The sequence below is a fragment of the Lepus europaeus genome, chromosome 5, assembly GCF_033115175.1.
Source record: "Lepus europaeus isolate LE1 chromosome 5, mLepTim1.pri, whole genome shotgun sequence".
Classification (NCBI taxonomy): Eukaryota; Metazoa; Chordata; class Mammalia; order Lagomorpha; family Leporidae; genus Lepus; species Lepus europaeus.
In genome coordinates, this window is record NC_084831.1 from 146391815 (window position 1) to 146406981 (window position 15167).

At 52.7% G+C, this 15167-nt stretch overlaps 1 pseudogene; it reads left to right on the forward strand.

Moving 5' to 3' along the window:
* The first annotated feature begins 5713 nt into the window (after window positions 1–5713).
* Window positions 5714–14406, forward strand: LOC133759311 (polyadenylate-binding protein 4-like; annotated as a pseudogene).
* The last annotated feature ends 761 nt before the right edge of the window (window positions 14407–15167 follow it).

Below are 15167 nucleotides of genomic sequence, written 5' to 3' on the forward strand. Positions count from 1 at the left end.
GTTAGTAACTTCTTAAAAAAATATATAGAAGAAACATTTTATCCCTGGTATCTGGCACATCTCTCCTGATACCCACATTTCTACTGATAAGGATGTTTTATCCATATTTGAAAAATCAACTATAAAATTCTGGATTGGAATCATTAAAATTGCCAACTGCAAGAAAACATAATTAGAGTCACATAAGTAAAGACTTATCAGAACACATGGAGCAGGGCAAAAGGGACAACACTGTGCTGGCCTCACTTCTTTTACAATGAGACACAATCATTTTCTTGGAATCTAAAGAGCCCACCATTGACAAGGTTAAAGGTGGGAGCACACTGCACCCCATGGGAGACCAGGAGAAGCACCTGGCTCCTGCCATCGGAACAGCGCGGTGCGCCGGCCGCAGCGCGCTACCGCGGCGGCCAATGGAGGGTGAACCAACGGCAAAAGGAAGACCTTTCTCTCTGTCTCTCTCTCTCACTGTCCACTCTGCCTGTCAAAAAAAAAAAAAAAAAAAAAAAAAGGTGGGAGCACAGAGCACTGACACAAGCCAAAGTGGGTTCTCTAGCAAAGTGTAGTCAGCATTGGGTCTTCAAGTGAAGGAATCCTGAGGGTATTCGGTGCACTGGTGATTCTTGACTGTTGTGACATGATGGTGACAAAAGGACTTACGGCGGCAGAAGGATGAGCGTGGAAATCCCTCTCCAAAGTTCCATATCCAGAGAACAAGGTGAGATAATCAGAGGGCGGCCCAGATAAATCAGTCACAATAAAAAGTGAAGCTGGGGGTAATTCCCCTTTCAAAGGTAAAAACTCGGCCGGCGCCGTGGCTAAACAGGCTAATCCTCTGCATTGGGGCGCCGGCACACCGGGTTCTAATCCCGGTTGGGGCACCGGATTTTATCCCGGTTGCCCCTCTTCCAGGCCAGCTCTCTGCTATGGCCCAGGAAGGCAGTGGAGGATGGCCCAAGTCCTTGGGCCCTGCACCCGCATGGGAGACCAGGAGAAGCACCTGGCTCCTGGCTTCGGATCAGCGAGATGCGCTGGCCGCAGTGGCCATTTGAGGGTGAACCAACGGCAAAGGAAGACCTTTCTCTCTGTTTCTCTCTCTCACTATCCACTCCGCCTGTCAAAAAAAAAAAAAAGGTAAAAACTCTTTTTTAAAAAGACAATGAGAGGGAGAGAGACAGAAAGGTCTTCCCTCCATTGGTTCACCCCACAAATGGCCACTGCGGCTGGCACATCTGAAGCCAGGAGCCAGCTGCCTCCCCCCCACCCTGGTCTCCCATGCAGTTGCAGGATCCAAGCACTTGGGCCATCCTCCACTGCCTTCCCGGGCCACAGCAGAGAGCTGGACTGGAAGAGGAGCAACCGGGACAGAACCAACACCCCAACCAGGACTAGAACCCGGGGTGTCGGCGCCGCAGGCGGAGGATTAGCCTAGTGAGCCACAGCGCCAGCCTCAAAGGCAAAAACTCTTAAGTGGATGTAGAAACCAAAACCAAGTCATAAAAGACAAAATTAAGTAAAATGCTTCACAGTGAAAGAACGGTCAAAGAATCCAAGAGGCAAATTTCATCACAAAAAGGTGTACAATTTCCCTGGCGGAAGCACGCAGAGCCATTTTATACTAAGAGTTACGTCACAGAGAGATTTCACAGCAGTGTGCTTGTAGGAGTGTGTAATAACACCAGACAATGACACAACCAAACCCCGCAGAAACATGGTGTGAAATACTAACATGTACTGCCAGGAAGAAATAGCCATAGAATTAGAAAAAAAGATTTATTTATTTGAAAGAGTTACAGAGAGGGAGGGAAAGAGAGAGGTATTCCATCTGCTGGTTTACTCCTCAAATGGCTACAACAGCTGGGGCTGGGCCAGGCCAAAGCCAGGAGCCAGAAGCTTCTTCCCGGTTCCCCATGTGAGTGCAGGGGCCCAAGCACTTGGGCCATCTTCTGCTGCTTTCCCAGGCACACTAGCAAGGAGCTGGGTGGAAAGTAGAGCAGCCAGTATTCGAACCAGTGCCCAAATAGGATGCTGGCATTGCATGTAGCGGCTTAACCCACTATGCTTAAACTATTCCAACAATGGGATATCTGAAGTACAACTTTGAATGTGAGGAAACAGTCGGGAGGAATCAGCTAAGCAAAACCTAAGCCTCCACTGGGCAGACGCAGGCAGAGCCTGGATATCCTTCTGGGTGGTGTGGGCTGCTGGGGGGTGGGGGTGGAGGGTTGGTCTTTTACAATCGGAACCTGGTGGGAGCAGGTGTATCGCTTCTCCACCTTTTGGCTGAGATCAAGAGTGGAGAGCGGGTGACACTCCACTACTCTTGGTGGCATGTTGAACCCGCAGCTCCACCTGGCAGCAACAAGAATTAATGAAGTGAGGTGGGGCTTATCAGCAGGCCTCACACTGAGGTCCCCTGCTTGGGCCCCGCTGGCTGAACAATAACCAAGTGGAAATGATGGGACTACAACACTCAGTAAGCTTAATAAACTTGCTGAGCGGGCCAAGTGGTCGAGTGGTGATGATGTAGGAAGGACCCGACAGTAGAATGTAACCAATCGGAAAAACAGAGAGAAAATAGGCTGAAACAAAATGAAGAAAATCTCATGGCTCTGTAGGTTAATAAGGTAAATTTGTATAAGAATTATAGAAGGAGCCCTCAGCCCTGCCCTGTGGACCCCCGCCGCCCGCGGACCCCTCCCCCTTTCCTGGCTCAGCCCCCTTCCCCCCAGCGCGGCGTCTGCTGCCTCCTGCTCCGCTCCCTCACTTCCTCCTGCCCCGCCTCGGCCACGGCCACGGCCAGGGCTCCGAGCCCCGTGCACGCGGCCAAGTCGGGCCCGGCCGAGCTCAGAGCCCCCAGAGCGCTCCTGGGTGCGACCCCCAGGGGCCTCTGCCCCTCTCTGAGCGCCCGGGGAGGGGTGGACACCCGGCCGCTGGCCTGGGAGACGGCAGGGCGGGAGGCGCCAACCGACCCTGTCCTCACTGGGGCGGGCCACTCATTCATTCATTCACTCATTCATTCACTCACTCGCCCGCCCAGGAGCCCAGCCCAGCCCCCACGCAGCGTCCGGGGTGGGGGCCGAGGAGGGGCCGTGGCCCTGCAGCCCCTGCCTGATCAGGCCCGGCCCCACCCCCGCCGACATTCCCGCCCCCCAGGCTCCGGGACACATCCCATGGTTTGCAGCAGACTGCCCAGCTCCTCTGAGCCTCAGATGTGGGCACAGTGGGCGGTGGCTAAGGGCTGGGAGACAGAGCACCCCACCCCCACCCCAGCGCCGGCACACAGCAGGGGAGGCGGCGGGTAGCACTCAGATGGGCACTGGGGCGCCTGCCTGCCTAAACCCGGACATGGCTCCCTAGGGCCCCGCCCACCCACCCACAGCTCCATCCGGCCCCAGGGCCTTTGCACAGCTGAGCCCTCGGCCCCCAGACCTCAGACCCTCTGCCAGCGCCCCCTCCTCAGCGCCGGCCCCGTGCCCACGAGCCCCCGGCCTGGCTGCAGGTTCACGGCAGAGCCTCCTGGGGGTCTGACCACGGCTGCCCCCGCGTGCCCCTCCTGCAGTTCCGGCCTGGGCAGCGGCCTTGCTCTGGGCAGGGGAGACCGAGGCTGGCGGTGGCTGGAACCTGTCCTTAGCCTCTCGCACCCGCACTCTCACTTCCTCCGTGGGCCCCCCCACGGAAGGGACAAAGCCACGGAAGCGGCTCTCACGGCCATGCTGGCCACGGGTCCTGTTTTCCCGCCCTGGATCTCGGCTAGCCCGGTGTAGACGCTGCTCCTGTAGACACCATGGCCCCACTGGGCTCGAATGCCTCCCGTGACGGGGATGCGCAGCGAGGCTGGCTTGGCCCTGGCGGGCATATGGCCCCCTCCCCAGCCCCAGGGCAGCCACGCTGTGCTGGGGCCTGGTGGGGGGTGACGCGGCTCAGGGCTCCTGCCGGGGGCTGGGAAGGGGCGAGTGTCCACGTGCCCACAGGCTGCACCTCTGCAGGAACCCCCGCTGACATGTGCCCCTGGCTCGCTGGGGGGGGCATAACCCCCCCGGAACTGGAGCCTGGGCCTCTGCTGTGGGGCCGCCCCACACCCCCCTGCTCCAGCCATGCTGGCCTCCTGGCTCTGTGCTACCCCAGGGCCTTTGCACCGGCCATGTCCTCGGCCCCCTTTTCTCTCTGTCAGTTTCGCCAGCTGCCGGGACTCGGCTCTGCGGCTGCCCAGGCCCACGCGGGTCCCTGCCCCCCCGCAGCCCCCACCTGCCCTTCTCTTGAGCACCCAAGACAGGGCCGGGATACAGTAGGCACATGATAAAATGCTGGCCAAGGGGAGACCGAGAGCTGAAGCCGAAACACAATCCCCCTGGCAGGAATTCGGTACCGGGGACTGGGGACCCCCACCCTGGCCTGGCAGCTTCAGGGGACAGGGCCCTGGAGCCACGGCCGTGAGACCCAGGCCGCTTCCCGGAGGGAGAGGAGACCAGGCCCCCGGCTGCAGGCTCCGATTCCCCGCATGGACGGCCCGGGCCTCTCCTGACCCCCAGCCCGGCCCCATGGTCCCCAGCCCGACCCGGAATCTCCCCCCCACCCCCACGGCGCGGTCCCCCCCCCCCCCCACGGCGCGGTCCCAGACCCCAGGACCATGGCCTGGCCCCCTAGAAGATTCCGGAAGGGCGCCCAAGCTTAGCGGAGCTGCCCCAGCCCTGCCCCACGCGGCCGCCCCTGGCCCTGCCTGGAGCCCCCAGGGGCCGCCTGCCCACAGACCCCCCCCCGGGGGGGCCTCAGGGGCCCAGCCGAGCCGGCACACGGCCCCAGGGACCACAACGCCCACCCACGTGGGCCTGGCGCCCACTCACCATCCACCACATCTTGGCCGTCGTGTGGTAGCATAGCTGCCACTTCACCGCGGCCTCGCTGGCCTTGCTGGGCACCGGGGCGCCAGGCACCTCCATGCTGGCTCAGGGCGAGCGGCCAACCCTACCCACGCCTGGCCGCAGGCTTGGCGAGCGGGCCCGCACGGCCTGGGACTCTCGGAGGTGGAGGGGGAGAGGGAGAGAGAGATGGAGGGGGCGGCTGCGACGGGAGCTCCGGCCGGTCCGCGAGTGGCCACCCAGGGCACCGGGCTGCAGGGGCGGCCGCGGCTCTGATTGGGAGCAGCCCCCCGCCTCCGCCCGCGCCCCCGGGAGGAGCGGCTGCTCCCAGCCCCGCCGCCTGCTCCCCAGCTCCTGTGGCCGGCCCGGCGCGCAGGGCCCGGGGAGCCGCCGGACCCCTCCCACCACCTCCCATGGCCCCTTCCTGGAGGCCAAGGGCTGGGGCCTGGGGAGGGGGCGCTCTCCGCGCAGGGAGGAGGGGCCAGGACCCCGGGCTGCGGGCGCTGGGGCGGCCGTGCACACATGGGCGCCAAGGGTGTGCCCGGCCTGCAGGGCAGGACCTCGGGGGACACCAGGGGTTCTGGAGCGGCCTTGGCTGCCAAGGCGGTGGGCAGCGGGGCGGCCACGGGGCTGGGGGGGGCGGCTGGCAGCTGGAGAGCACCCCCTCCTGCAGTGCCCACCCGCGTCGCGTCTCCCCAGGAGGGCGCCTCCTCCCTCCGGCCCGGGGACTCCCACGCGAGCTCCAGAGCCGGCCCGGGGGCCCAGGAGGCAGCGCCCGGCCCGCATCCGGCCCCCGCACCTGGACCGCACCCGGCCCTGGCGAGGAAAAGCCTGGCGAGGTGCTGGTGCCCGGGATGACGCGGCGCGTGCGGGACTCCTTGTGGAGGCCGCGCCCCGCGCCGTCATTTGCCTCCGAGCCTCGTGGTCGCCGCGGACAAGGACTCCAGGGCTGGGTGGGCCGCAGGGCAGTGCGGGTCCCAGGGAGGCAGGGCCGAGGCGGGAAGCAGACACGGTGGGTGGGAGAGGAGGGGGGAAGGGCAGAGGCCACCACCGCCCCCTCTCACCCGAAGCCCCCCCCCACACACACACATACCCACCCCCCCCCACACACACACACACGAAGATCTCCAGGTCACCACCTTCTGGTGGCCCAACACACTAAAGCTTGGGTAGCAGCTCAGATCTCCTCAGAAGAGTACCCCAAGGAGAAACAAGCTTAACCGCCACACCGTCATCAAGTTCCCCCTGACCACTGAGTTCACCATGAAGACAGAGACAACAACATCCTGGTGTTTTTCGTGGATGTCAGGGCCAACAAGAACCACGTGAAATGGCCGTGAAGAAACTCTACGACACCCATGTGGCCAAGGTCAAGACACTGGTCAGGCCAGATGGGTAGAAGAAGCCATGTACTTGACTGGCTACTGAAAATCCCACTTGGTCCAGATGAATGATCTTTCTGATGTGTTGTTGGCTAGTACTTTATCCAAGATTTTTGCATCTATACTCAGCAGGGAAATTGGTCTGTAGTTCTCTTTCTTTGTTGTATCTTTTTCAGGTTTAGGAATTAAGGTGGTGCTGGCTCCATTGAAGGAGTTTAGGAGGATTCCCTCCCTTTCAATTGTTTTGAATAGCTTGAGAAGAATTGGAGTAAGTACTTCTTTAAATGTCTGGTAGAATTCAACAGTGAAGCCGTCCGGTCCTGGGCTTTTCTTTGCTGGGAGAGTCTTTATTCCTCATTCAATTTCCATCTTGGGTATTGGTCTGTTTAGGTTTTCTGTGTCTTCATGGTTCAATTTAGGTAGGCTGTATGTGTCCAGAAATCTATCCATTTCTTCTAGGTTTCCCAATTTATTGGCATACAGCTCTTTGTAGTAAGTTCTGATTATTTTCTATACAGGGGATTCAAAAGACTCCACTAAGAAACTATTGGCACTCAGAAGAGTTTGGTAAAGAAGGATATAAAATCAACACACAAAAATCAAAACTACGTTCCTAAAGTTGTATTGATGAAATGCATGAAGTCTGTATTCCATAAATAAAAGTTTTCTCAGGAAAATTTGCATATCAATTTTGGTACATTAGTTTTAACAAAGGTACAACATTTATGTAAATTGTCATTAATGGAGGATATTGTGCAAGGTGAAGCTGAAATGCAATCGATATGATTAGTGCCTCAATTTTCTATAAATGTATTATTTTTTGTTGTTTGATTGTCATCCATACTTACTTTTTAAAATTTTATTAAGGAATGCAAACTTCTATTTTTAAGAATAATTCATTAATTTTAAATGTTTCAATAATTTGTATTCATAATAAAACTATCATTATCAATTTAATCACATGTCTTTAACTGATATGTGAGAAAATGAGCAAGTATATACCACAGAATCACAAAGTGAATGCTGAAAAAATCTAATAGCAGAGCCGGTGCTGTGATACAGTGGGTTAATGCCCTGGCCTGAGGCACTGGCATCCTAGATTGGCTCTGGTTCAAGACCTGGCTGCTCCACTTCCAGTCTGGCTCTCTGCTATGACCTGGGAAAGCAGTGGAAGATGGCCCAAGTCCTTGGGCACCTGTATCCCCATGGGAGACATGGAGGGAGCTCCTGGCTCCTGGCTTTGGATTGGTGCAGCTCCGGCCATTGTGGCCAATTGAGGAGTGAACCAGCTGACAGGTAGAACTCTCTCTCTCTCTCTGCCTCTCCTCTCTGTGTAACTCTGACTTTCAAATAAATAAATAAATCTTTAAAAAATCTAATAGCAATGTGCTCTTTTCACAATTAAGTCTATTTCCTTGTGTAGTCAAATTAAAATGTACATATGGGGATTTTAGATCCTATGCAGTTATACACCTGTAGCCTAAAGTGATCATAAGACTACATTCCTGGTATTGATTTGGGATTCTTACATTGTGTATAGTCAGCAACTGAACTGCAGGTACATTAATGTTTACCTTTAAAATTGTTTTTCATACACTCCAATGTTATGAAATTTATTTCTTTGGAAGACTTTTTTCTTTCAAGAAGCCGTGAATATTTCTGAAAGAAAACTGAAAACGAAAATAAAGATCATTGGTGTTGGCGCTGTGGCTCACTTGGTTACTCTTCTGCCTGAGACGCCAGCATAACATACGGGCGCCGGGTTCTAGTCCCGATTGCACTTCTTCCAGCCCAGCTTTCTGCTGTGGCCCCGGGAGGGCAGTGGAGAATGGCCCAGTGCTTGAGACCTGCACCTGCATGGGAGACCAGGAGAAGCACCTGGCTCCTGACTTCGGATCGGTGCAGCTCTGACCGTAGCGGCCATTTGGGGGGTGAAGCAACAGAAGGAAGACCTTTCTCTCTCTCTCTCTCTCTCTCTCTCTCTCTCTCTCTCTCTCTCTCACTGTATAAAACTCTACCTGTCAAATAAATAATTAAAAGGGAAAAAAAGAAAATAAAGATCATTCACTTTGCTGATTAAAAAAAAAAGATGAACTGTTAATTATATTTTGGAGTTGTCACATTTGTGGAACTGCGCTGATTAATAGAAGGCAACTGGGGCTTCGAGACCCATCAATGAAGGAGGCGCTGGGCCAGCGATGCCATTGGTGACTTCTCTGCATCTGACACTGAGAGGAGCTGCCGGTCTGCACCTGCCTAGGCTCACAGCCGCTGACTGGCAGAGTCAGTGGGCGCAGGTGGGGACTCCTTGCCTTCTGGCGTCCTGTTTATTGGCTCTGTGACCTCAGGCACCTTGTCTGACCTCTCTGAGCCTTGGTTTCCTCCTATGCAAAATGAGGACAATCTAGCTCACAGAGCTGCAGTGAGGATGAAACCAAGGGAGACATGCGAGACACCCTGTTTGTAGCAGTTCCACAAATAACTGTTACAAAGAAGCACCCCTCTTCCTGCTTCCCTCAGAGCCTGCCTGGGTAGAATTTCTCTGCTCTCAAGATCACACAAAGAGGAAGAGCAACACAGAAACAGAAATGCGGCACACCGTAGGACTGAGTGCTGGTCCCTCTTGTCCAGACTGTCAGTTATGCCAAAAGCCTGGAAGAAGGCGCATTGCTGCCAGTGCTGTGGCTCACTGGGCTAATCTCAGGGTTATGTGCATTTTCAGAAACAGTCATGTTGCAGAGTGGGGGCAGTAGGAGAAGGCCGGGGTGAGCTACCCCAGGAGATTTTGTACTTTTGTCCCTGGGAAAGTAAGAGCCCTGAGGGTAGGGGGCTTGTATCCTCCCCTTAGCCAGGGCAGGACAACAGGGACTCTGCAAATGGTCCAAAGACATCAGGGAGACCTTAGAGACCTTAAGTCCCCTCTGTGGTGGCTTGGCTGATAATGCAGAATGGTTCGAGTTTGTTCCACTTTCTTAGCAGTAACTGAACAACCCAAGGGTCTTTTAGCAGGACCTGGCAGGGCCTCACATTACCATCTGCACTCTGTTCCCATGGGAGCTCTTTCAGTATTGCTCCCAGTCTGTCAAATAGAATAATCTTGAAGCCCATTATCTACCAATTGCACCATTCTTAATGTATGTGCAAAATTAGTTCAGTTTGGGGAGAGAGAAAGCCCAGGACCAGATGGCTTCACTGCTGAATTCTACCAAACTTTTAAAGAAGAACTAATCCCAATAATTCTCAAACTATTCAACACAATTGAAAGGGAGAGAATCCTCCCAAACTCCTTCTATGAAGCCAGCATCATGTTAATTACAAAACCAGAAAAAGATACAAGAAAGAAAGAGAACAATACAATAATGTCCCTAATGAACATAGATGCAAAAAAAATGCTCAATAAAGTACTAGCAAATAAAATCCAACAACACATCAGAAAGATCATTCAGCTGGACAAAATGGGACCTATCCTTGGTATGCAGCCATGGTTCAACATATGCAAATCAATAAATGTGATATTTTACACTAACAAACCAAAGAATTAAAATGATATAATTATCTCAATAGATTCAGAGAAAGCATTCAATAAAGCACAATGTCCTTTCATGATAAAAACATTAAGTGAATTGGGTATAGAAGGAACATCCCTCAACACAATCAAGACAATTTACAATAAACCCACAGCCAGAATCATATTGAATGGGAAAGTTGGAAGTATTTCCACCCAAGATCCAGAACCAGGCAAGGAAGCCCACTCTCACCATTACTATTCAAATGGAAGTTTTAGCCAGAGTCATCAGGCAAGACAAAGAAATTGAAGGTATACAAGTGGTAAAAGAGGAAGTCAAATTATCCCTGTTTGCAGATGACATGATCCTATATGTAGGGGAACCAAAAGACCCTACTAAGAGATTATTGGAACTCATAAAAGAGTTTGGTAAAGTTTCAGGATGTAAAATTAACACAAAATCAGATGCATTTGTATACACAAACAATGCCATGGCATTGAATTGAGCTTGTAAGATCAGTACCATTCACAATAGCTACAAAAAATTTAAACACCTTGGGATTAAATTGAACAAAGGGTGTGAAAAACCTCTACAATGAAAATTACAAAATATTAAGGGAAGAAATAGAAGAAGACAATGAAAAATGGGAAAATCGTTTGCATTTTTGGATTGGAAGAATTAACATCATCAAAATGTCCATGCAACCAAAAGCAACTTACAGATTCAATGTGATTCCAAGCATAATACCAAACATGTTCTTTTTTTTTAAAAGATGTATTTATTTTTACTTGAAAGTCAGAGTTACATAGAGAGAGAAAGAGAGGCAGAGAGAGAGAGAGAGAAAGAGCAGTCTTCCATCCACTGGTTCACTCCCCAATTGACCGCAATAGCTGGAGGTGCACTGATCCAAAGCCAGGAGCCAGGAGCTTCTTCTTTGTCTCCCACATGGGTTCAGGGGCCCGAGCACCTGGGTCATCTTCTACTGCTTTCCCTGGCTATAGCTGAGAGATGTATTGGAAGTGGAGCACCTGGAACTTGAACTGGCACCCATATAGGATGCCAGCACTGCCAGTGGCAGCTTTACCTGCTACACCACAGTGTCGACCCCAGATGTTCTTATTAGATCTGGAAAGAAGTTACCCTAAAAGTCATATGGAATCACAAGAGGCCCCAGCTATCTAAAGCAATCATAAATAATAAAAAGAAAGTTGGAGACTGAAGAATTCATAATTTCAAGACATATTACAGCACAGTTATAATCATCAACTACTCTCTCTCTCTCTCTCTCTCTCTCTCTCTCTCTCTCTCTCTCTCTAACCCAGCCTTTCAAATAAATACATAAATCTTTTTTTATCAACCAAGAGAAGGTGCATGGGGTAGGGTCTGGTGGAGTTTCCGGCATGGAACTTGCAGCTGATTTTCCCTATGGGCTTGTGAGCACAGCACTTACCAACAATGGCCTCTGATGACACATGTGGAGTATGGCCAACCAGGGAAGCTCACCTGAAATTTGGAGGCTGCAGTCTCTGTGGGAGCTCTGCCACACACACATGTCATCCTGAGGACCTACCTGGCTGGCTCTCAGTCTCCAGCCTCCCATCCTCATGGAACCGAAGACCCCCACACCAATCACAATGTTAGCTCACATATCCAGCATGGCTCAGGGCCCCTCGTAAACAGAGACATTCTGCCAGGCAGGGCTCAAGGATCACCTCCCAGGAGCCATGGGAAAAACCCAGACTTCTCTATGACTGAAGTGAGATTCTTTACCGAGCCAGGAGTAGAACAGACCCACCCAGACCCCAAATCAGGATGAGGCTGTGGGGCCGCCCTGGGTCCTATGGGATAGGCTGAGCCTTTGCTGAGATGCCTTACAGCTCCCTCCTCCCTCACCCCACCTGCTCCTTCACTCCCCATCAGGGCTGACTGCAAGGGCACAGCCAGGAAATGTCCCACATGCTCATCTCCATCCCAGACTGTGTTCCCAGAGACCCCCAACCCTCGGCACCTGCCACACACGCCTTGTAACTGTACTGCTGCATCAGAAAGCATCCGAGAGCACTCCTGCCATGTGGGAAGCTTGGTTCACTCAGGGGCAGAGAAAAACTGGAGGAACCTGACAGCAGGGCATGTGTAAATAAATCAGGAGATAGTCCTACACACAGCAGAGCACTTCAGAGCTATTAAAGTGAATGGACCTTTCCTTTATCTGGTAATAGGACAAAGACTTAAACATAATGTTGAGAGGGAAACAAATCACATGGAGTTAGTCTCATTGTACCACTTACATAAATTAAAGCACAAAACTCTATGTCAATAGAACATACATATTTATAAAAAACCCTGAAGCAAATATGGAATAGCATTAACATTTGTTAAATCTGGGGAGCTAAAAATTCCTTAGCAGTATGCGGATGCTTGTTTTACCATCTCTATCATTGTTGTTATTAATTGCTTACTAGTAATTATTTTTGGCTTGAGGTTCAAGCATTTGAGAGGTTGCTCTGCCATGGTCCATCTTCCTTGCCACTGAGGTGCTCACGTTTTTGCATGGGTGTGCTGTGTGTTCTTGAGGCTGCAGGAATCTTTGGCAAGCGTAGGGGCCTCCCTGGTGTGCTGCCCAGACACTCCCTAGAGATCAGCCACAGGCCGTCTCATCCCCTGAGGACCCACGGACTCCAGTCTGGCTGGGAGTCGCTGGGTCCAGGCTGTGAGGTCAGAGGGACCATGTTCTGGGCCACTGTGTGCATCTGTTTGCACATGCGTGTGTTATGTACTTGGATGTGCATGTGTGTGTATATGTGAACTGGGCACATGTGCAGTGCACCTGTGTGACAAGTGATGTGTGCATGTGCATAGATACGTATATGCATGTATATGGTGCGATGTGTGGTGTGTATACAATAGTTTGCTCCAGGGTCCTGTGTGTATACACCTGTGTGTAGTGTGGTGTGTATACAACAGTTTGCTCCAGGGTCCCATGTATGACTCCAGGGGCTGATACTGAGGGAAGAGGAGGAAGAAAATGACAAGTCGAATTTCCCACCACCTTAAGGGAGCAAAGCCTTAGAATCGCATCTAAGTTGATTTTCTGAAGATGAAAATGCTTGTCTTCTTTAACAACTGCTCATGACTGGAAGCTCCTGCCCGTGGCACGTCTTTCCTTCTCCTTGACAGTCATCGAATGCTTTCCACGAGCATCTTTGGGCAGCAGTGGGCATCTCTTTGGAATCCCGCCTTCCCCAAGAGGACACCGAGGGCGGGGTGTGCGGTGCAGACAATGTGCCGAGAGCCAAGTCATCGCCCAGCCCACAGAGCACTTGCGCACCGGCTGATGCACCTTTCATGACAGAGAAGGGAAGTAACCAACGGGACAAAACTTTCCTGCTCCCAATTTCAGATCCAGTACTAGATGTGCAGTAATGTGGGATCCAAGAATAACGAAATTGAAACTGTTTTCAACCAAATAGGATATCTCACATCATTCACCCCACACCTCCCCCTTCCCTCTTGCCACGGTCTCCCCTGAGCCTTTGAGTGACAGCTGTTTCTCCACCCTCCTCCCAAGCCTGGCCTCGTTGGTGTCCAGGCCACCCCAGTGGCTCCCGCTTGCTGACCTTCCTGCTGGACTCCTCACATCAGCCCTGGGCACTGGGGGCCACCATCCTCGATGTCACCAGCATCCTCATGTGCCTCCTTCCCACTGCCCTCTGTCTCTTGGCCTCTGATGACCTTGTCCCCTGCCCCATCATAGCCCCTACTCCATGTCCATGCTCTTGGCCATACACAGTCGAGCTGACTCTGAAACCTTTATTCTGATCCTGCCTCCCTTAGACTTCCCCGCCTCCTGCCCTACTAACTTAGCCTCTGTCAGCCATTCTGCAACCTATAGTTCATTCATCCCAGGCCCTCCACTTGTTCCCTTCTGACCCAGGGGTGAGGCCCCAGGCCACCATACAATCACTGCTTGCCCAGCGCCATCTTAAATCAGTTCCAGCCTGCAGCTGGTGGTACTTTGTGCCAGCAGTAGCACAGGCGCAGGGGAGACCTCCTTATTACAGCCCTAACCAGTTAGCACAGATGAGGCCTGAGGCTTCCAAGGAATGCCAAGTGCTATTCACCAGGCTGGGCCTCGCCCAACTCTGCCACCTGGCTCCAACTGGTATTGCTCTGGCCTCTCCTGGCCTCCTTTCTACCACTCAGAGAGTGGGCGTGCCCACAGCTGCGCAGATCTAGCGCCCGGTGCTGCCGGTGCTGCTGCTGCCCCTTGGGCTGTCACTCCGTACAAATATGCGTCCAGTGTCTGCAGCCCTCACCCGGCCATACAGCCTCTGCAGGCACCCCAGCCTGCTGTCCATGTGCAGGGGCAGAAGCCTTGTCTGCGTCCATGCTGGCTGCAGCACCGCACCCCCCCCCCCGCCCGGAACAGAAACAGATGCTGGGAGAACGATTGTTCCTGCTCACCCAAACAATGCACTCAAACCTGGCGGGGAGGGGCCCAGGCATGCACTGGAGATGGACAACTCGGAGCTGCTGCCCATGCTGGGTCCCCTGAGTCTCCGCTCCAAGGTGGCTGAGGCTGTGGCAGTGTTACAAGGTCATCATGCCAAGAAAGAAGCCGCCCAGAAGGTGGGCGCTCTTGCTGCTGCTACCTCTTAGACATGGAAAAACCGATTCCAAAGCCAGATAACCCCTCATGGAGTTCAGCTCAAGGTTTGAAGACTTTGTAGCTTGTCCTATGGACCTCAACACCAAGAACCACAAATTGCAAATTTAATAGTCATTTTGTATCAAAAAGTCAATTAATGAAGCACCTAGAATTCTTCATTCATATGACCGTATTCTCTGGCTTCTGCTTTGGCCCAGACAGTGTGAACTTTTTTTCTATTGTGGGTTTTTATTTTCTTTCTTTTCCCTTCCCTGGAAATTGGTTTTCTTTGATGTACCCAAATCTTATGTTTCTCAAAAAGAAAAATCTCCATAAAAAAAAAAAACACAAAAATTACCACTTTGCAAGCTTTCAAAATCAAAGTTAATATTAAGATGCAAACTACAAGGCCGGCGCTGCAGCTCAATAGGCTAATCCTCCGCCTGCGGCACTGACACACTGGATTCTAGTCCCGGTCGGGGTGCCAGATTCTGTCCGGTTGCCCCTCTTCCTGTCCAGCTCTCTGCTGTGGCCCGGGAAGGCAGTGGAGGATGGCCCAAGTCCTTGGGCCCTGCACCCGCATGGGAGACCAGGAGAGGCACCTGGCTCCTGGCTTCGGATCAGCAAAATGCGCCACAGCGCACTGGTCATGGCAGCCATTGGAGGGTGAACCAACAGCAAAAAGGAAGACCTTTCTCTCTGTCTCTCTCTCTCTCTCTCTCTCTCTCTCTCTCACTGTCCACTCTGCCTGTCAAAAAAAAGCAAAAATTAA